We start from the raw sequence: 22,632 nt of genomic DNA on the forward strand, positions 1-22,632 counted from the left end.
CATTAGTCTGTGTAGGTGATTAATACACCCTGAAGTAAACTAAATATTGTACACCAAATGCCTGAGGGCCCTGGGCCAGCCACAGGCAAAATTGTAAAATAGGTAAAGCTCACTCTTGGGGCATGTGGGACCTTCCCACCTTTCTTTATGTTTTTGGATAGTAAAACCTTGACTTATCCTCCCCTTTTACTCTCCCTACATCTCAATTGAAAAGCCATTTCTTAATGTTGTTTCCCCCAACCCCCAACATACTGCAGCCTCTGCCTCCCAGGCTCAACTGATTCTTTCCCCTCAGCCTCCCAAGTAGCTAGGACCACAGATACACACCACCACACCTGGCTATTTTTTTTTTTTTTTTTTTTTTTGTATTTTTGGTAGAGATGGGATCTCGCTGTGTTGCCCAGGCTGATCTCAAACACCCGAGCTCAAGCAATCCACCCACCTCGGCCTCCCAAAGTACTTGGATTACAGGCATGAACCACCAAGCCCAGCCCCATTCCTTAATGTTCTATCTTAGCTTAAGAGAGAGAAGTGGCTGGACATGGGTGATTCATGCCTATAATCCCAGCACTTTGGGAGGCCGAGGCAGGCAGATTGCCTGAGGTCAGGAGTTCAAGACCAGTCTGGCCAACGTGGTGAAATTGAAAATAGAAAAAAGTTAGCCAGGCATGGTGGCGTCCACCTGTAATCCCAGCTACTTCGGAGGCTGACGCAGGGGAATCACTTGAACCCGGGAAGTGGAGGTTGCAGTGAGCCAAGATGGTGCCACTGTACTCCAGCCTGGGCGGCAGAGTGAGACTCTGTCAAAAAAAAAAAAGAGAGAGAGAGAGAAGTAGCTGAACAACCAAGACATACAAAATTATTAATAGTTGAAAATAATGTGGCCGGCCGTGGTGGCTCATGCCTGTAATCCCAGCACTTTGGGAGGCCAAGGCGGGCAGATCACAAGGTCAGGAGATCGAGACCATCCTGGCTAACACGGTGAAACCCCGTCTCTACAAAAAATACCAAAAAAAAAAAAAAAAAATCAGCCGGGCGTGGTGGCAGGTGCCTGTAGTCCCAGCTGGAGACTGAGGCAGGAGAATGGCATGAACCCAGGAGGCGGAGCTTGCAGTGAGCCGAGATTGTACCACTGCATTCCAGCCTGGGCAACACAGCAAGACTCCATCTCAAAAAAAAAAAAAAAAAAGAAAAGAAAAGAATGTAATGACAGACCTGCCTAGAGTATTTATTTCATCTCGAAATAACATTTCCCTGTTGCAGAAGTATTCATATGTGGCCGATGGGTGTTGGCATTTTCTCTCATCATGCCACGGCAGTGACCACCTATTCTGACTCACTGGCTTCATGTTGAGCTTTCAAAACAAGGGCTAGAAAAAGTTAGAGATATGGTTGTGAGTCCATGGATCACCACAGTGAAGATTTGTGGGAAGAAAAGTGCTTTACTCAGTCCGAGAGAGAGGAAATTTCCAGGCGTTGTCAGTCAATTTGGCTAGCATGCAATGATTTTTCGATAATTTACCTTCCATAGCAATGTGACTTAAAAGTTTGAAGAGGAATTTCTCGAAATTGTCCAAAAATATTTATTTTAATATATAAAGAGCCAGTTATTTGTATCCTGACTGATTTAGAGGGAATTTGCTTTCTTCTGGCCTGCTCTGTCAAGCAGTGGCAAAGAAAGGTAAGCCCCTTAAGTGATATTGAGGTACACACACACACACACACCAGGGAACATCATCAAATATAATTTAAGCAATGTTATTATTATTATTAGTTTATTTTTTTAGATGAGTCACACTCTGTCACCTAGGTTCTAGTACAGTGGCACGATCTCGGCTCCCTGCAACCTCTGCCTCCCGGTTCAAGCAATCCTACCACCTCAGCCTCCCAAGTAGCTGGGACTGCAGGTGCACGCCACCACGTCTGGCTAATTTTTGTATTTTTAATAGAGATGGGGTTTCACTGTGTTGGCCTGGCTGGTCTTAAACTCCTGACCTCAAATGATCCATCTGCCTCAGCCTCCCAAAGTACTAGGATTACAGGCGTGAGCCACTGTGCCCCGCCTATTTTAATTATTTCTAAAGCAAAATTGCTACAAGCTTATACTTCATGATTTTAATAAATCTGCCTCTAAATGTCAGTAACTGTTAATCAATTCTGGTAATATATGATTCAGGGAAGTTTGCTTTAAAAATGACCACCTCGGCTGGGCTCAGTAACTCATGCCTGTAATCCTAGCATTTTGGGAGGCCGAGGTGGTTGGATCACGAGGTCTGGAGATCGGGACCATCCTGGCCAACATGGTGAAACCCTGTCTCTACTAAAATACAAAAAATTAGCCGGGCGTGGTGACAAGTGCCTATAATCCCAGCTACTCAGGAGGCTGAGGAAGGAGAATCGCTCGAACCCGGGAGGCAGAGGTTGCAGTGAGCCAAGATCGTGCCACTGCCTTCCAGCCAGGCGAGAGAGCAAGACCCCATCTCAGAAAAAAAAAAAAAAAAAATTCCACCTCACACAATCTACCTAAGTTAGGTAGATACTAAGAAGTTCCTAGCTATAAGAGAAGGCATTATGAAGACAGAGTATATGTTCTCAAATTATAGGCATTGCCTATCATTTTTCTTTACAGTAGCATTTTTCAACGTGATATTAATAGATGTAATTTGAGAAAAGGGTTTCTTGATCAAATAGTTTTGAAAATGCTGGGTCATTGCAGGACTTCTCAGAGGACTTTTAATATACTAATACACATTGTGAACCCCCAAGGCAAATATGGTGTTTCCCAACCCACAGTCCTATTACACAGTGTTTTGCAGTACTAGTGTTCTGCAAAACACACTTTAGGAACTGATACTTTAAAGAAAAAGTGTAGGCAATTCCTTAAATTTTAGGAATATATTTGAGGACCTTTGCAGTTTATTCTCTCATATGATTCTCTATGTGTTAGTGATGCTTCTGGATGATTTCCTCAACTCTCCTTTTTTAAATACTTGATTACTATATTTTAGGTAGAGATCTAATAGCTCTTGAGAGTCCCTACTTTTTGTCCACTCATTCAAAATTAAAAGATTTATCTTCTTGCCTGACTTCTAGCCACTTGTCATATTTTTACACAGATCATATAAACTATTAGCACTTGTTTTAAGCACAAAGCCTTCTGATGAGAATCACTAGTAAATCTGGATGAAAGATAAAGGAGCAAATGGACAAATGATCATAATTTTAGATTTCTTAGATGTAAAAGACTGTAGAAAGGCAATGGCATTAAGAAAGCAAAATTTAATGAAGCTAATAGGAGGGGAAATTTAAGACAGATTTGGGCCAGTCGCAGTGGCTCATGCCTATAATCCCAGCACTTTGGGAGGCTGAGGCAGGCAGATCACTTGTGGTCAAGAGTTGGAGACGAGCCTGGCATGGTGAAAGCTTGTCTCTACTGAAAATACAAAAAGTAGCTGGGTGTGATGGCAGACACCTGTAATCCCAGCTACTGAGGAAGCTGAGGCAGGAGAATTGCTTGAACCTGGGAGGGGAAGGTTGCAGCGAGCCGAGATCGCACTGCTGCACTGCAGCCTGGGCAACGGAGAGAGATTCCATCTCAAAAAAAAAAAAAAAAAAAAGACTGACATTTGATAGAACAGATGGGTAGATGCTAAAAAGATAATCAAAAATGGAATAGAAAGTATAATTATTGTATAGCAGAGAACTTTTGGAAGAGAGGAAAAAGAGTAAGAGGTAAATTGAAAACAAAGTCCAAGTGAAGAAGAAAGGACACATGAGAAAACTACAGAGGTCAACCACACTGTGGTGAACATTTTGGCCATTTTGATAGGTAAGTAACTACAGCCATCGGACTGGGAAGGAGCAGAGAGACAATCTAAAACAATAGTCTCTTGGTTTATTTGTTTTTTGAGAGGGGTTCTTGCTCTGTCACTCAGGCTGAAGTGCAGTGGCATGATCATAGCTCACTGCATCCTGGAACTCCTGGGCTAATTTTTGTTATTTGTTTGTTTGTTTGCTTGTTTAGAGATGGGGTCTTGCTTTGTTGCCTAGGCTGTAACTCTTGGCTTCAAACGATCCTCCTGCCTCGGCCTTTTGGGATTACAAGCATGAGCCACCAACACTCAGCCTCATTTCTTATATAATATAATTAATGTCCATAGAGGCTGTTACTTGCCCAAGGACTTATAGTTTATTATTGGTTTGCACAATAACCCAGTTCTCTGAACATTTTCAATGCTCCTTCTGCTACGCCCATCTTCTTGTCATGGTTGAAACAAGTTTTAATGGCATGATGTATGGGTGTGTGTGGGGGGTGGGGGGTGTGTGTGTGTGTATGTCTCCAGAGGGCAAGCTAGAATTTTGTATGATTTCTGTCCTGAGAAGTATTTTGGTTTGCATACAACTCAACTTCCCATCCACCCAAGTTAATTATTATGTTCACCCAAACCATTATTTTATTGCTATATTCTGAAAACAAAAGGAGAAATAGCTTTACACAATAGTAGCAATACAGATAACTGTCAGCAAACACCCGTGGCATCAGTAACAAATAACCCTCCCCTCTGTGCAATACTCAGTGACTACACTGCTACACTTAGTAACAGCAATGAACTTTAACACTGAAGTGGAGAAACTTCTGTGAAATGGCTAGCCTTGTTAGATAAGAAGTGCTGGGTATTGGGCAAAGCTGGGCACATACTGAATGTGATGTCCTAAAGCTTCATAAGTACTATGAAATAACTTTCCAAACCTTAAATGCTGTCCCATTTTTTTTTTCCTGGAGAAGATGAAATTAATCAAGACAAGGATTTACTTGTGGAAATCCATGCATTTATTTACCTTAAATATATGCCAGGCACTAAAGATAAAATAAATAAATTATAATCTCACATCAAGGTCCATACAGTCTCTGTACTGGGTAGAATCCAGGCTACACTGTTATAATAGACTGCCAAGATATGGCAACTTAAATAAGGTAGAGCTTTATTTCTCTCTTATAATAGTAGTCCAGAGGCTGAGTGTGGTGGCTCATGCCTATAGTCCCAGCCCTTTGGGAGGCTGAGGCGGATAGATTACTTGAGGTCAGGAGTTTGAGACCAGCCTGGCCAACATAGTGAAACCCTATCTCTACTAAAAATACAAAAATTAGCTGGACATGGTGGCAGTTGCCTGTAGTCCCAGCTACTCAGGAGGCTGAGGCAGGAGAATTGCTTGAACTCAGGAGGCAGAGGTTGCAGTGAGCTGAGATCATGCTACTGCACTCCATCCTGGGTAACAGAGACTCCATCTCAAAAAAAAAAAAAAAAAAGTAGTAGTCCAGAATGAGCGGTCCTGGATAATCAGGGGGCTCTGCCTCAACATCAGTTTCTAGGGTTCTCTGGTCATTTTCATTTCTTAGCAAGCAGGAAGGAAAAAGAGGAAGTGTGGGCAATTGACTTCTTCATGTAGATGAATGTCAGACTGCATACAATCCTTCTTATATCCCGTTGATCCAAATTTAGTGTCATGGCCACCACAATTAGCTGCAAGAGAAGCTGGGGAATATAGTCTCTCGATGGGTTGCTATGTGTCAGCTAAAACTCCTGGAGTTCTGTTAATAGACACTGGAGACTAGTCAGACGTTTTTCTCACAGACTTATAGCAAAGAAAGAAAATAATCTCAGCTCAAGGCAACCTCTACCTCCCAGATTCTCCTGCCTCAGCCTCCCAAGTAGCTGGGATTACAGGCGCATGCCACCACGCCTGGCTAACTTTTGTATTTTTAGTAGAAACAGGGTTTCACTGTGTTAGCCAGGCTGGTCTCAAACTCCTGACCTCATGATCTGCCCGCCTCAGCCTCCTAAAGTGCTGGGATTACAGGCATGAGCCACTGCACCAGCCCAGAAAGAAAATAATCAAACAATTGCAGAAAGAGCTGGTGAGTACTTAATTAAGTTTCAGTGACAGAACAGGAGGAGGAATTGTCATCTGTGCCTAGGGTGATGACCAGTTTCAGGGGATGTATCCCAAAGGAGGTGATGCTTGATTCTGGGACATGCTGGATTTATCAGTAGTAAGAGGACAGTAGGAAACAATAACAATAGAAAAAGAAGCCAGCCAGGCCAGGCATGGTGGCTCACACCTGTAATCCCAGCACTTTGGGAGGCTGAGGCAGGTGGATCACAAGGTAAGGAGTTCAAGACCAGTCTGGCCAAGATGGTGAAACGGCGTCTCTACTAAAAATACAAAAATTAGCCAGGCGTGGTGGCAGATGCCTGTAATCCCAGCTACTTGGGAGGCTGAGGCAGGAGAATTGCTTGAACCCGGGGGGCGGAGGTTGCAGTGAGCCGAGATTGTCCCACTACAATCCAGCCTGGGTGACAGAGTAAGACTCCATCTCAAAAAAAAAAACAAAAAAAAAAAAAAAAGAAGAAGCCAGCCAGCCATGGTGGCTCATGCCTGTAATCCCAGCACTCTGGGAGACTGAGGTCAGCAGATCGCCTGAGCTCATGAGTTTAAGACCGCCTGGCAACACAGCAAAACCCCATCTCTACAAAAAAAAAAAAAAGGGGGGGGTTTCTTGTGAAGATAGCAGATGGAACATCTGTGTCTATTTTAGCTTTTTTTTTTTTTTTCCTGAAACCTTACTAAAATGACAATAGTATTTTTTCCAACCATAAATCCTTGAACAAGGAAAACAGGTAGCAGCCAAGAGCAACAAAATTTTGGAAGCAGGAAAGCAAATGGGGAATGGTAAATGAATTCGCAGATTCAAGAAAACTGATTTCTGAGCTAATGGTAAAAAAAAAAAAAATCTAAAACCCAACCCAATGTATACTCTTGAATCCCTCCCTCCAAAGACTTGGGAAATGGTGGCACCAGATACTTCTGGAAGTGGCAGTACTAAAATAAGGATCATTGAGTGTCAGTCTATTTAAGAAGGATGGGATTCTGCCATTTCTTCCCCCATTCCATATATCAAACAATTTTCTCTCCCCCGCCAACCACATTGGCAAAAAAACTGGAAACTTATTCTTTGAAAAGAATCAAAAATAGGGTCTTTGGCTGGAAGCACCAGGCATTTTGAGGTTGGGGTTCCTTATTGAAAGTAAGGGCTTTAAGTGAATATTGTCATGTTGGATGCTAAAACTGTCTAGCCCCCTTTCTCCACTCAGCTCCTCAAAGTGCTGGCAGTCAAGCCTTCACCCTTCAAGCAAAACCCTGGTAAAATTATTTCTGGGGATTCTGACCAAGCCAAGAGGAAAGAATTAAAGATACCAACATTTGAGTTTGCTGAATTAAATGGTCCAGCATGATCATCTTACAGTGAAGCATTTAGTCTTCATGAAAGATGACAAGAAATATTAGGAAATTTGTAATGTGAAACCTAGGGACCAAAACAAACAAACAAACAGGAAACAGCAACTGGAGAAACAGAAACTTAATAAGGGAAAACGAGAATGTTAAAATACAAAAACAAAACCTGTCCTTAATTTTCTCTAAGAGATAATAAGGAAAAAATTGCAACCATAAAGGAACAGGATACTATATATATGTGTGTGTGTGTGTGTGTGTCTGTATTTTTTTTTTTTGAGTTGGAGTCTTGCTCTGTCATGCAGGCTGGAGTGCAGTGGCGCCATCTCAGCTCACTGCAAGCTCCTCCTCCCAGGCCCACGTCATTCTCCTGCTTCAGCCTCCCGAGTAGCTGGGATTACAGGCGCCCACCACCACGCCTGGCTAATTTTTTGTAATTTTTTTAGTGGAGATGGGGTTTCACCGTGTTAGCCAAGAGGGTCTTGATCTCCTGACCTCGTGATCCACCCACCTTGGCCCGGCCTCCCAACGTGCTGGGATTACAGGCGTGAGCCACTGCACCCCACCAAGATGATTTTTTTTAAAAAAAACAATAAAGGACTATAATCCAAAAAGTTCAATATGCAAATATTAGGCATTCTGGAAAGATAGAAGAGAAAAAACAGAGGAGAGAAAGAATTAGTAAAGCAATTCAAGAAAGTTTTCTAAAATGTAGGGACCTGAGTTTTCAGATTAGAATGGCCCAACACAATAGATGAAAGTAGAAACACTAAGGCAGTCATTAGGAAATTTCGGAGCACTGGGACCACAGAGAAGTTCCTACAAACCTCCAGAGAGAAAAAACAGGACACATTAAAAAAAAGATCGATCCAGAATCAGATTGGCTTGAGACTTTCCAAAAACAACAGTGGAAACTGAAAGGCAGTGGAGAAATGACTTCAAATTTTTGAGAAAGAAATAGCATCAACTGGAAAAAAAAAAAAAGAATAAAAATCTGAGCGAATTCTCTGTCTTGCCATATTATCACTCAACTGTGAGAGCAGAATAAATCAATATGCAAGATTTCAAAATATTACCTCATGCAACTTTTTTTAAGGAAGCTACTTGAAGATGTGCTACACACACACATTCACACACACAAGTAAACCAGGGGTGAAGAGGACATGGGGTACAAGGAACAGCTCCACCTCTGAAGAAAGGCAAGGGAACTCCCCAGGAAGATGGTGAAGGGAGATCTTAGGATCACATATGTGCTGCAGATACCAAGGACAGCCATGCCAGATTGGAGCAGGGCAGAAGGTTGTAGGAGAGACCTCAGGAAGATGAAATTGATAGAAAAGCTAATGGAAATAAACTTCTTACAATAAGGCAACTGGCAGAGTTTGAGATTGAATTATTGAGAAGTACATGGACAATTTAGCAAAAAGCAGAAAACAAGAAAAAGACGATGTGGTAGGGACATTTAGTGTTCATTCATAGCTAATGCTTCTTTTTTTTCTGGACACATGGGAGGATTATATTTCCCTTCTCTATTGCACTTAGGCAGAGTCATGTGAGTAGTTCTGGCCAGGGAATTTGAGCAGAAGTTGCATGTGGTGGTTTTAAAGCACAGCCTTCACCCCGCACCGCCCCCCACACCCACCACCCCCAGCCTAAAGGGATTCTCAGTCTGTTGCCCATCCCCCAGGCCGGAGTGCAGTGGTGTGATCTCAGCTCACTGCAGCCTCAACCTTTCCGGGCTCAGGTGATTTTCCCACCTCAGCCTCCCAAGTAGGTGGGACTACAGGTAGCTGGGACTACATGTTGGCCAGGATGGTCTTGATCTCTTGACCTCATGATCCTCCTGCCTCAGCCTCCCAAAGTGCTGGGATTATAGGCATGAGCCACTGTGCCCAGCTAAAGTTTGTGTTTTTATGTTATCTGTACACTTACCATATATCCTCACTTTTCCCATTCCCCCAACTTGTCAATATTGTTACACCATAATTTTAGTAAGGTCATTTCTTAGCACTTAGGTTACTCTGACCATGTAGATACTTTTCATTGTTGAGCCCTGGAATACGCTATGACTTTCTTTTCCTTTCCTGCACAACTTTTCCTTCCAGTTAATTATCTTGCATATTAGTCAAGATGGGCCAGGTTATGCTACAGTAAAAAACAACCCAATTCTCAATAGGAAGAACATTAAAGAATTTGGGGCCAGGCCGATGGCTCACGCCTGTAATCCTAGCACTTTGGGAGGCCGAGGCAGGCCAATTGCTTGAGCCCAGGAGTTTGAGACTAGCCTGGGCAACATGGTGAAACTCCATCTCTACAAAGAAATACAAAAATTAGCTGGGTGTGGTGGCACGTGCCTGTAATCCCAGCTACTCAGGAGGCTGAGGCAGGAGAATTGCTTGAACCTGGGAGGTGGAGGTTGCAGTGAGCTGAGATCGTGTCACTATACTCCAGCCTGGTGACAGAGCGAGACTCCATCTAAAAAAAAAAAAAAATAGACAAAAGAATGAACAGAATGAGTGTAAATGACTTGAAAATAAAAGCTGAATAATTTCAGAAGTAAAATGAAATGAGAAAAGGATTCACATCAGTTACAAATTCCAGGATGTAGAAAGATACATGAAACCATATGAAACAAAGCCATATAGAAAAAGTCATATGGAAACAAACAGCAGTCATAGAAATGGTGGGAGAATTACAACCCAAGAAAACATATCCTTTCGTTATGTTAGATCACGTAATCCACTTTGTTATATGGAATATAAAATAATCTTGAGAAGCTGGTCATTGTCTCATTATTGTTCTGCAAAAGGATACCAGAAAGCACTGGAATAAGTGCCGAAGTCTTTTATACACTTTCTGGTACCGTATCAAATAGAAAATAAGCATCCTTTCATTAACACCTTGAAGACAATTAGTGAAGCTAGAAACATTTCTCTTTAATTTCCAAATAAATTATTTCCATTTTCACACATAACTTGTTCTGCCTTCCAGAATCCACTGCAAAGTACAATTTGAATTACTACCCATTTAAATGCATTAGTTCTTTAGAAAATGTGGACGATTTCACCTATATGTGTATAGAGTGTGCAATTTTCAGCCCATTTCTCCCCTTTTGACTTTACAAATCTCTACTCTAAGTATTGAAAAGAAATAAACTTTTTTTATATTTCTCTTTTATTCTCCCATTTCCTCAGCATTTGAATGCTGCCTGGGCACAAGCTAATGAGGTATGAATGTATTCAGTTGTTTATTTGTTCATTTACAAATACTGGTAGGACTCATGCATGCCCAGTTCAGTTTTAAACACTAGGGATACAACGTTTAAAAAAGAAAAAAAGACTAGGCGTGGTGGCTCATGCCTGTAATCCCAGCACTTTGGGAGGCCAAGGCGGGCAGATCACTTGAGCTCAGGAGTTCAAGACCAGCCTGGGCAACATGGCGAAACTTCATTTCTACAAAAAAATACAAAAATTAGCTAGGCAAGGTGGCAGGCGCCTATAATCCCAGCTCCTGGGATGCTGAAGTGGGAGGATCAGTTGAGCCTGGGAGGCAAAGGTTGCAGTGAGCCAAGATCATACCACTGCACTCCAGACTGGGCCACAGAGCAAGACCCTGTCTCAAAAAAAAAAAAAAAGACAAAATCCTTGCTCTCATAGAGCTTATCTTCTAATCGGGTTATAACCAAATACACTGTAAAATTTATATAGGATGTCAGAATGTATTAATTGCTACAGAGGAAAACAGAGTGTAAATGCTGAACAGAGAGTCCTAGGGACAGTAAGAAAGCATCACTATCATAAAATGATTATCTGTCATGATAGAAAAATAAAAAGTATCCATAGGGGAATTGATTCATATATTCAAAGGGGAAATATGACCCATTACGTCTTGTCAGTATATATATGGCCTCTACAACCACAGACTTGATTTTTGATGGAAAGACCCTGGCATTACACAAAGAAAAAGAATCTTAAGATTGTTTGTATGAAGAAAGAATATTCTAAGTTACAAGTGCCAAGTTTCAGAATCTTAGACGACAGCAGGGAAAGAGTCAATAATAATCAAAGGAGTAGGGAGGCTTGTGTTTTAGCCTCTTGAAAACAGTGCTGAGGGCCACAAGGCAAGTGAAGCAAATAAAATAAAGCATCAACACAACGACTGTTCCCAGAAGGGCAGTAGGAATGTAATGTCATGCTGAAAAACAGGCACCCACAAGGCTAATGCATTCACAGGCTACTTGATGCCAAGAGACTCTGGCATCAAAGTACTTTTGTCCTCTAAATGCCTATTTTACAATTGGCAAAGCCACAAGAAGGGCATTTCCAGGGTGGGAACATCTGGTTCATTTTACCTAAGTAAGTCAGCAAGTGCTTACTATTTTGTTGCTTTTTTAAGAGGCCTGTGCATATCCAACAAAGTTCATGATAATAACACATAAGATCTATATAATGTTGCCATTTTCACATTTTTTTTTTTTTTTTTTTTTTTTTTTGAGATAGGGTCTCAATCTGTCACCCAGGCTGAAGTGCAGGGGCGCAGTCATAGTTCACTGCAAACTTGGACTCCTGAGTTCAAGCTATCCTCCCACCTCGGACTCCCAAAGCACTGGGATTATAGGTGTGAGCCACTGTGCCTGGCATCTACTAAAAATAATCTTGAGCAGTCCAGGGCCTCTGGAGTTTTGTCCTTCATTTAACAACAGCATCTTATCTTCAGTGCCTTTTAGGAAACTAGACAACTGTTTACTCTGAGATATCATTTACATTTTTTAGAACCTCAGCAATCATGTCATTTGTGTAAAATTCCAAATTCCCCAATGTATAATTCACACTTGATTGCATTAATCATATATTAAGTAATTCTTTGTAAATGTTTGCAAACTCCAGTGCTGTCAAATAATCCCTTGTCTATTTATTATTTTAGGAAAAATAATTAAATAGAGGAAAATCAAGCAGTTAAAAATGTTTATATAAACAAAGCAACCACTTTGTCTCATTATGCTAAAGCAAATATGTGTAAGAATGAACCTTGTGGATGAATAAAGCAAGTATGGCATATACATACGATGGAACATTATTCCATTGAGTAGAAGGAAATTCTGTCATAGGCTACAACATGGATGGACCTTGAGGACACTGTGCTAAGTAAAATAAGCCAGTCAGGCTGGGCGTGGTGGCTCATGCCTATAATCCCAGCACTTTGGGAAGCCGAGGTGGGCAGATCACCTGAGGTCAAGAGTTTGAGACCAGCCTGGCCAACATGCGAAACTCCGTCTCTACAAAAAATACAGAAATTAGCTGGATACAGTGGCGCATGCCTGTAGTCCCAGCTGCTTGGGAGGCTGAGGCAGGAGGATCACTTGAACCCAGGAGGTGGAGGTTGCAGTAAACTGAGACCGCGCTATTGCATTCCAGCCTGAACAACAAGAGTGAAACTCCGTCTCAAAAATAAAAATAAAAAAGACCAGGTGCTGTGACTCACGCCTGTAATCCCAGCACTTTGGGAGGCTGAGGCGGGCAGATCATGAGGTCAAGAGATCAAGACCATCCTGGCCAATATGGTGAAACCCCATCTCTACTAAAACTACAAAAAAATTAGCTGGGCGTGGTGGTGCGTGCCTGTAGTCCCAGCTACTCAGGAGGCTGAGGCAGGAGAATCACTTGAACCTGGGAGGTGCATGTTGCAGTGAGCCGAGATCGCACCATTGCACTCCAGCCTGGCGACAGAGCGAGACTCTGTCTCAAAAAAATAAATAAAAATAAAAAATAAAACAAGCCAGTCAGAGGACAAATTCTGTGTGATTCCACCTATACATGAGGTATCTAAAATAGTCAAAACTCACAAAAGCAGAAAGTGGAATGATGGTTCTTGGAGGCTGTGGGCTAGGGAAATGGAGAGTTGCTGTTCTTAGGGATAGGGTTTTAGTCATGCAAGATGAGAAATTTCTAAAGATCTACCGTACACCGTGGCACATATAATTAACAATGCTGTACACTTCACTGTACACTTACAAATTGTTAAGAGGCTAGATCTCATGCTATGTGTCCTTCACTAGAGTTTTTTTTAAAAACTGAACTTCAGTCTTATAAAACTATGTTGAAAGATATAAGAGATTTGTGAGCTTGTTTTGTACCATTTTTTTCTTACAAAGTCGATGTTGACTCTATCGGTCAGGTCCTTGGTTGCCTGCAACAAAACCAGCTTGAGAACCTTATTCAGAAAAGGGAGTTAGTAGAAGCATGTTTGAGGTGCAGAGACTTGATGGGAAGGTGGAGAACCAGGCTTGGAATGAATCAGAAGATCCCGGGAGTCCGGGCAGTAAGAACTGCAGGAAGCCAGTGTGGTCCCCATGATGCTGTTGCCCCCTTTCTGCCTGCTCACCCCCTGCCATAAGAAGCTCCAAATGGCCAGTCGGCAGCTTCAGCTGTTAATTCAGTAGAAGCATCACGGGGTTTTCTAGTGAAAGCATTTCTCCCTTGAATACTAAAACCTTTATATCAGCAAAGTTCAGAGTCACAGGGATTAGATACAACAAAAAATTTTAGTGACTCATTAAGTGGAATTGTGAGAGGCACCATCACCCTATGTTCACCCTTTGCTTCCCATACCACAGCTTCTGTTTATGGGGAAAAAATACCACCTACTATCTTGCTCACTAATTTAGAACATAGACATCCTGAATGATTATGCTAAAATCTTACAAGGTGTCATCTCCTGGAAATGGGCATACCTACCTGTTAATAACCCATTTCACAGTTTTATAGGGCCAGACGCCTCTAGGTGATAGTGGTGTGATATGATCAATGAATCCCATGGCGTCATTCCATTTCCCTATCTCCACCACTGTTAAGTGAATTACTTGATCTGTGGCAATGTGTAGGATAGCATGACTATGTATAAGACATTCTGTATGTTCATGGATGGTGGTACTAGCATGGCCTAAATCCAGATTAAATATATTACAATGAGGACATATCTGTGTCCCCTCCATGATGGTCCCCCAGAGTATGGTACCATATTCAGGATGTCGGTAGCTGCTGGAAAACTGGGTGGTAAGCAATAAGCAATAACAGTTCAGGCCAACCTAGGTAAGATTAAGTCTACTGAGCCCAGGTACAGCCTCCATCTCCCTACCATGAGTTCAAAGTAGGATAAAAATACTGATTGATAATTGTAGGACAGAACATTTTGTTCCATTGGTTATGAAAATTTTTTCATGGAGGGGACTTTTGGTGGCCATTCACATAAGATACAAGTATGCGCATACTCTAGACTCATCAACAGACCTCTTCCTCAAACCTCCTAATTACCAGCCCCCTGATATTGTTTTTTACCCAACATGCCAAACCCTTCATGTCTGCTCATGAATTGGTGTGGATCTTTACCTACATCTCTCCATCTCTTCCTCTGGAAAAAGCAGACAGTGAGATGTAGCACTAGAGGTTCCACAAATGGAACTTTTTCACTGACCTTCAAGTTCTCCATTGAGTGGGGCTTACTGATGCTAGCATATTGTTTAGAGCCATTTGTAAGGCAGACTTGAATTTTTTTCCCTCTATTATTATAGGGAAATCCAGACAAGGCCATGAGTTGAGAGTGTGCTGTAAGAATAGATGTGCTGAGTCTGTGAACTTTGTTATTCCAGGTCCATTCAGGTCCCACTCGATATTCCTTCCTATATATGCGACCTCTCTTTGGTGATAAAGCTCCAGCCTGGTGAATCAGAACACCCAGCTCATGATGGACATTCAGATTGCACAGTCACTTGGTGTTCCACCGTCAGGCATTTAGTCTCTATCAAAGCCAAGTTATAAGCCAAGAATTATTTTTCAAAAGTATAATAGTATATGACAAAGAAAGCATGCCTTTTTTTTTTTTTTTTTTTTTTTTTTGAGATGGAGTCTCGTTCTGTTGCCCAGGCTGGAGTACAATGGCGCGATCTAGGCTCACTGCAAGCTCCGCCTCCTGGGTTCATGCCATTCTCCTGCCTCAGCCTCCCAAGTAGCTGGGACTACAGGTGCCTGCCACCACACCCGGCTAATTTTTTTATATTTTTAGTAGAGATGGCGTTTCACCATGTTAGCCAGGATGGTCTCTATCTCCTGACCTTATGATCCACCATGCCTGGCTAATTTTTTTGTATTTTCAGTAGAGACGGGGTTTCACCATGTTAGCCAGGATGGTCTTGATCTCCTGACCTCATGATCCACCTGCCTCAGCCTCCCAAAGTGCTAGGATTATAGGCGTGAGCCACCGCGCCTGGCCGAAAGCATGCCACTTCTGTAATTGTCCAGTGGAGGCTTCCTGGGCCTGATGGAGCATTCCAGGCTACTAGAGGTACTTTAGGCAGGTACCATTAGATCTGATGGACCATGGGCCAAATGGCAATGTTGCTTGCATTGTAGCTTGGACCAGCCGAAGGGACTTCTCTTGCTTTCAGCTCTATCAAAACTAGCAGGCTTTGGGGTTTCCCACTTAATGGATCAGAGAAGCACATTATACTGATAATGTTTCCTCTGAAATTAAAAAAGGTTCACTTGCTGGACAAGGTGGCTCACACCTGTAATCCTAGCACTTTGGGAGGCCAACGCAGGCGGATCACCAGAGGTTGGGAGGTCGAGACCAGCCTGACCAACATGGAGAAACCCCATCTCTACTAAAAATACAAAATTAGCCAGGTGTGGTGGTACATACCTATAATCCCTGCTACTCGGGAGGCTGAGGCAGGAGAATCGCTTGAGCCTGGGAGGCGGAGGCTGTGGGGAGCCAAGATCACACCATTGCACTCCAGCCTGGGCAACAAGAGTGAAACTCCATCTCAGAAAAAAACAATAAAAAAATTTAAAAATAAAAATGGTTCACCAAGTATTAGGCTTTTTTTTTTCTCAGTAGGGGGTATAAGATACGGTAACTTTTCTTCTTTGGAGAGGTTTCATCAACATACCCCTGATTAAAGGGCTCCCTTCCCCCAAGAAGCTTCACAGAGATTGCTGGCTACTGTATTTTCATTGGATATATCTTTAGGATACACGTATTTCTGAATATATAATTTATCCACCCCCTGGAACACTGATAATGCTCACAGCAACTCAAGTGACCTCAGTGTGAGAACATAAGACCACACTAGTAATAGACATAATGTTGGGCACCTTTCTTTTTTTGTACTGCTAGTATCTCTTGCCCTCAAACTTCCTCACTCTCTCTGATATTTCTCCTGTTTTTACAACAGCTATGTATGTGGCTTAGACCAAATCAACCATTCATTCATTCACTAAGGTGCACTGGGTGCCCACTATGTGCTAGGTACTTGAAAACCATTGATATTCAACAGTGAGCAGTATTGACATGGCACCTGCATGCCTCTGATAATCAGCAAGCCAGTAGCATGGATCCAGAAAGAGGAAAGGAGGGAAAAGGATGCTATACAAGAGTACTGACCTTGAACACACAATGATCCTGCCCACAGCCTAAGAAACAGACTCTAGCCAAACAGAGCAGCCATTTGTCCTTCTATGGAGTGATTAGGAAGAGGGTTAAAGTGTGCCTCCAGTTCTCATTTATGGGGAGAGGAAGATTGAATGGAACTTCCATTTCTTCCTATAGCAGAAGCATAAATGTGAGGAAAAAGGAAGAGTTTCTCCTGATATTAGCAGTATTCCTTGCCACTGTTGAGTGCCCACTTGGGATTGGTTATAATTAATTCATAGTGACACCAGCCTGCCTGGTTGAGTGATTTTCCCCAGAAACATTCAGCTGCAGGCTGGACTGATCCCGAGATAGAGGTTTCCCAGATGAATATGACAGAGGGATAGGGGCTTGGAAATTGAGATATTTCCAAGAGAACAATTATAATGATGTCTCATTGAACTCAAGATATGGAAGAAGGCAAAGATAGGAGAGTATTAGTGGGTAGAAAGTGACAGAGTTGGTCAGTGGATTACAAATCTTGATGAAACCAAAGAATCACCACAGTCAAAAAGAATAGACAGGCTGGCAGGCTCTGAGGTCTTGATATTTTTAGTGGACTGTGTAAATTTCCAATTTTGGAAGTAATTAATATTTCTGATGAAAAACAAATAGATAAGAAAGGAAGAATAGAGAGAAAGGTTTATTAGAGATGAGGAAGTCCAGGAATTTGAGAAGTGACACCAGGCAGCTCATCCAAATGGATGTTGAAATCAGTAAGCAGAATGACAGGAATTGAAACAGAAAGAAAAACAAAGTGCTAAAATCTTTAGTACATGGAGAATGACCAAGCAGTTGGCAGATGACAGCAGATGATAGAGCCAGATGGCATAAGCCTCAAAGGAGCAGGAATTTTTTTTACAACAGGGGTTGGAAAAGAATAATTATCAGGAAGTTGCACTGGGGAAACAGGAGCCGTCTCCTCCTGATCCTAGAGAATGGGCAATGTGAGTGTGCTGCAGGGGAAGCAGTGTTCTCAGGGACCAGCAGTTTTCACTTAAGGCAAGCAGAGGAGACTGCTCCTCTGGCAATGGGATAAGATTTGCTGATAGTGTAGCCTTCAAAGTATGAAAGAACCAGCAGCTTTCTTTTATAATTAAAACCAGATCTTCCACTTGAGAGGGACAAGGGACTGCTAGGAGCTTATAACCCCAATCCCTCTCCTCCAAAATTCACCTTCCCCATCATCACATTACCCTCACACTGTATTTAGGGGTTTTGTGTCTGCTTTATCATTCTTGCCAGAGAATAGTCTCACCTCTTCATTCCCTCATAACACGAGAGACCAGATTAGAATCCATGCCATTTATTTCTCTCTTCCTTCCTTGCTTCTGTTCTTTTCTTCCCTCCATTCCCCAACCCCACAATTTTTTGCCTTCCCTTAAATCATCCATTAATTCAGGGAGACTTTTTTTTTTCTTTTTCTTTCTTTTTTTTTTTTTTTTTTGAGACAGAGTCTCTGTTGCCCAGGCTGGAGTGCAGTGGTGTGATCTCAGCTCACTGCAACTTCCACCTCCTGGGTTCATGCAATTGTCCTGCCTCAGCCTCCCGAGTAGCTGGGACTACAGGCACGCGCCACCACACCTGGCTAATTTTTGTATTTTTGGTAGCACACCACCACGCCTGGCTAATTTTTGTATTTTTGGTAGCACGCCACCATGCTGGCTAAGTTTTGTATTTTTGGTAGCACGCCACCACGCCTGGCTAATTGTTGTATTTTTGGTAGCATGCCACCACACTGGCTAATTTTTGTATTTTTGGTAGTGACGGGGTTTCACTATGTTCGCCACGTTGGTCTCGAATTCCTGACCTCGGCCTCCCAAAGTGCTGGGATTACTCAAGTGAAAGCCACTGCACCAGGCCCATTCAGGGAGACTTTCAAATCCTAGAGGGAAATAGATATAAAGAATCATACTACAAGATATTGTTGCTTAAAAAGAATTGTTATTCATCATCGACTCTTGAGTTCCTTACAGGGAGGCCTCCCGACCTAGTGCTTTTAGTGTCTGTTCCCTACCTTCTCATAATTCCTTCAAGAACTTCTAGAGGCCAGGCGTGGTGGCTCAAGCCTGTAATCCCAGCACTTTGGGAGACCAAGACGGGTGGATCACAAGGTCAGGAGATCGAGACCATCCTGGCTAACATGGTGAAACCCCGTCTCTACTAAAAAATACAAAAACCTAGCTGGGCGAGGTGGCGGGCATCTGTAGTCCCAGCTACTCAGGAGGCTGAGGCAGGAGAATGGCGTGAACCCGGGAGGCGGAGCTTGCAGTGAGCTGAGATCCGGCCACTGCACTGCAGTCTGGGCGACAAAGCAAGACTCTGTCTCAACAAAAAAAAAAAAAAAAAAAAAAAAAAAAAGAACTTCTAGAGACCTAAGTGCCTCAACTTACGGGAGGAAGGTCAAGAGAAAGATAGCTGCTCCCTCCACACCTCTAAAAGACCTGCCTTTCAGTTCAAGTTTTCCATCTGAAGGCCTGCTTCTTCCCCCAGATGACTGATAGCAGCAGCGCGCAATTGTTTTAGGAAAAGCACTACCTGCAGAACAACTATATTCGAATCTGAAGCCCCACAGACCCACACACAGAAACTAGAAATCAGGTTACTGCGTAGAAATGACAGGTGTTACACTGAGTCCTTTTATTCCCAACTAATTATTAATAAGTTTTGTTTTATCATGTGTATTACATATACTTTGCTATAATTTTATTCTGTAGGATGATTTGCCAAGTGTATTCTAAATGTGTTTTCAAAATTAAATACAATCAGTTAATAGGGTTGCCTATTTTAAAAAGAAAATAAAGATAAGTTTTTGAAAAGATAGTACTTCCTGGCCGGGTGTGGTGGCTCATGCCTGTAATCCTAGCACTTTGGGAGGCTGAGGCTGGTGGATCACCTGAGGTCAGGAGTTCGAGACCAGTCTGGCCAACATGGTGAAAACTCATCTCTACTAAAAATACAAAAATTAGCTGGGCAAGGTGGTGGACACCTGTAATTCCAGCTACTCGGGAGGCTGAGGCAGGAGAATTGCTTGAACCTAGGAGGCAGAGGTTGCAGTGAGCCGAGATCATGCCATTGCATTCCAGCCTGGGCAACAGAACAAAAACTCCGTCTCAAAAAAAAAAAAAAAAGAAAAGAAAACATAGTATTTCCTACAGTGTAAAACATGCCTCTGAGTAACATATAAGCATTTCAGCATTGAGTTTTCAGCCACAAAAAGCATTTTTTAAATATTCTAGTAATGGTAAATTAAATGGATAGGAGGGAAAAAAGTTATGCAGACTTGGTGCTGAGTAAATTCAAGCTTTCAGTCTAAGAACATAGCCATAATTAGATTTCTCTTAAGACACTGCACATCTGCCTAAATTCACACATATAAAGATGAGTGACAAAACAATAACAAATTAGTTATGCCTCAAAGTTAAAATATAGCAACTGCATTATTCATAGCCTGCCAAAGATGGTGGGAGATTTTTTCTTATTGTCAAGTTCTTTTCTTTTTTTTATTTTTAGAGTCTAAGCATCGGGTTGGTGAAAAATTCAATTTCTCTATAATACTATAGTCCTTGACAAAAGTTTTTCAAAAATAGCCACTTGGGAATCTCTCTACTAAGAATTCTGAGGAGAAACAGGGAAGCAGGAGAAATAGAAAAAAAGAGGAGGTAAAATGGTTTGCACTCCCACAACAAAGCTATTTATGGCATCAGGTCACTGAACTGAGCTGTGATTTCAGCAATGAGGACAAGTAGGAAAGTATGACAGTACCAAATAACCCACTGGCCATTCACAAAGATCTTGGTGCCTCAGGCATGTAGTCAGGTGAGTTTGCTAAAAGACCATTGACAAACTGGAAACAGTCGCATGGGATCTCTGGCTTATACAACATTTAGCACTTTCCCTCTCCAATTAGGTGAATTAATCCAATATTGGCCAAGCGCAGTGACTCACACCTGTAATCCCAGCACTTTGGGAGGCTGAGGCAGGTGGATCACGAGGTCAAGAGATCGAGACCATCCTGGCCAACATGGTGAAACCCCTTCTCTACTGAAAATACAAAAATTAGCTGGGGGTGGTGGCGTGCGCCTGTAGTCCCAGCTACTCGGGAGGCTGAGGCAGAAGAATCGCTTGAACCCGGGAGGTGGAGGTTGCAGTGAGCCGAGATCGCACCACGGCACTCCAGCCTGGGTGAAAAAGTGAGACTCCGTCTCAAAAAAAAAAAAAAAAGAAAAGAAAACTCCAATATAACAAACATTTTATGACATCTGTCATTTGCCATGCAATATGATTGACATAACAGCAAATCCAGTCAGCATATCGAGAAAATTAACATATCATAATGGCAGTATGCCAGTGGTTCAGAGGAACCATAAGAAGAGTACCTAAGAGAGAGGTGAGTGGCAGGGAAGGCTGCTCAGATGGTATGATTATTGAGCTGACTACTGAAGCAGAAATAGGAGTTTCTTAGACAGAAAAGGGGGTAGAAGACATTCCAGATAGATAAAACAACATGTGGAGGGGCAAGAAACATAAAACAGTATAGCCTTGCCACCTTGCCTCATGATTCAGCCAGGAAACAGATGGCACAATTGTAGGTTAACCGAGAAGAGTTTAATGAAGTGACTATTTCCAGAGATAGAGTCAGCATCGAGGACACTAATAAAGGATGGTGAAGCACTCAGAGATAGCAACAGTGGGAAGCCATTAGCCACCTGGTTGGAAGAGGAGAGGACAGAGAATGGTATTACCAGAACATGGTGACTGCTGTAGCCATGCGAAAGGGTCTACCCAACAGAAACCCTGACTAGAAGCAGAGGAATACCACCACTGCTAAACCACAGCCCAGCAGAAGCAAAGAGCAGGTTAAATACTCTGACTTCTCTTTCCTTCCATCTCCAGCCGACACCTCCCATTGGCTGAACCCCCCTGCAAGCCAGAGGGCAAGGGGCTTTGGGAAAGCTTTCTGTGGAGGACAGCTTCCTCAGGCATAGAGAAGGATGGAGACCAGATCTGGAGAGGCAGACAGAGAATCACTAGCACACCTCGGATTCATATCCCAGGTCCATACAGTCTCCTGTTTCTTGAATAGGTGTAACACAAGACTGTACCTGTAACTAATACTGTGACAAGTCTGCTGTCTTAGTGAGTTTGGGCTGTTATAACAAATTACCACAGAATGGGGATTTAAGCAACAGAAATTTAGTTCTCACAATTTTGGAGGCTGAAAGTGGATGATCAGGGAGATTACGGTGCCAGCATGGTCAGGTTCCAGTGAGGGCCCTCTTCTGGGTTGCAGACAGCCATCTTGTATCCTCACATGGTAGAAAGAAAGAGGACTAGAGCCATCTCTGGGGTATCCTTTTTTTTTTTTTTTTTTTTTTTTTTTTTTTGAGACGGAGTCTCTCTCTGTCGCCCAGGCTGGAGTGCAGTGGCACGATCTCGGCTTACTGCAAGCTCCGCCTCCCGGGTTCACGCCATTCTCCTGCCTCAGCCTCCCGAGTAGCTGGGACTACAGGCGCCCGCCACATCGCCCGGCTAATTTTTTTTGTGTGTGTATTTTTAGTAGAGACGGGGTTTCACGTGTTAGTCAGGATGGTCTCGATCTCCTGACCTCATGATCCACCCACCTCGGCCTCCCAAAATGCTGGGATTACAGGCGTGAGCCACCGCATCCGGCCTTCTCTGGGGTATCTTTTTTTAAGGGCACTGAATCCCATTCATGAGGGTTCCACCCTCATGACCTAAATTACATCCCAAAGGCCTCACCTCCTAATCCTAATACCACCACATTAAGGTTAGCATTTCAACATAAGAATTTGGGAGGGACACAGACGTTCTATCCATACTACAGCCCTTGTTGCTTTTTCCTAAACTGAT

At 42.6% G+C, this 22,632-nt stretch overlaps 4 protein-coding genes across 4 annotated transcripts in view; 2 read left to right on the plus strand and 2 right to left on the minus strand.

The window, feature by feature from the left end:
- Positions 1-22,632, plus strand: part of ACAT1 (acetyl-CoA acetyltransferase 1) — a 976,528-nt gene that overhangs the window by 759,836 nt on the left and 194,060 nt on the right. The window lies entirely within an intron of this gene.
- CWF19L2 (CWF19 like cell cycle control factor 2) overlaps positions 1-22,632 on the minus strand; it is an 808,601-nt gene that overhangs the window by 592,777 nt on the left and 193,192 nt on the right. The gene's annotated exons all lie outside the window — the stretch shown is intronic.
- POGLUT3 (protein O-glucosyltransferase 3) overlaps positions 1-22,632 on the minus strand; it is a 603,612-nt gene that overhangs the window by 58,299 nt on the left and 522,681 nt on the right. The window lies entirely within an intron of this gene.
- RAB39A (RAB39A, member RAS oncogene family) overlaps positions 1-22,632 on the plus strand; it is a 39,775-nt gene that overhangs the window by 10,431 nt on the left and 6,712 nt on the right. The gene's annotated exons all lie outside the window — the stretch shown is intronic.

The sequence above is a fragment of the Macaca thibetana genome, chromosome 14 (assembly GCF_024542745.1).
Source record: "Macaca thibetana thibetana isolate TM-01 chromosome 14, ASM2454274v1, whole genome shotgun sequence".
Classification (NCBI taxonomy): domain Eukaryota; kingdom Metazoa; phylum Chordata; class Mammalia; order Primates; family Cercopithecidae; genus Macaca; species Macaca thibetana.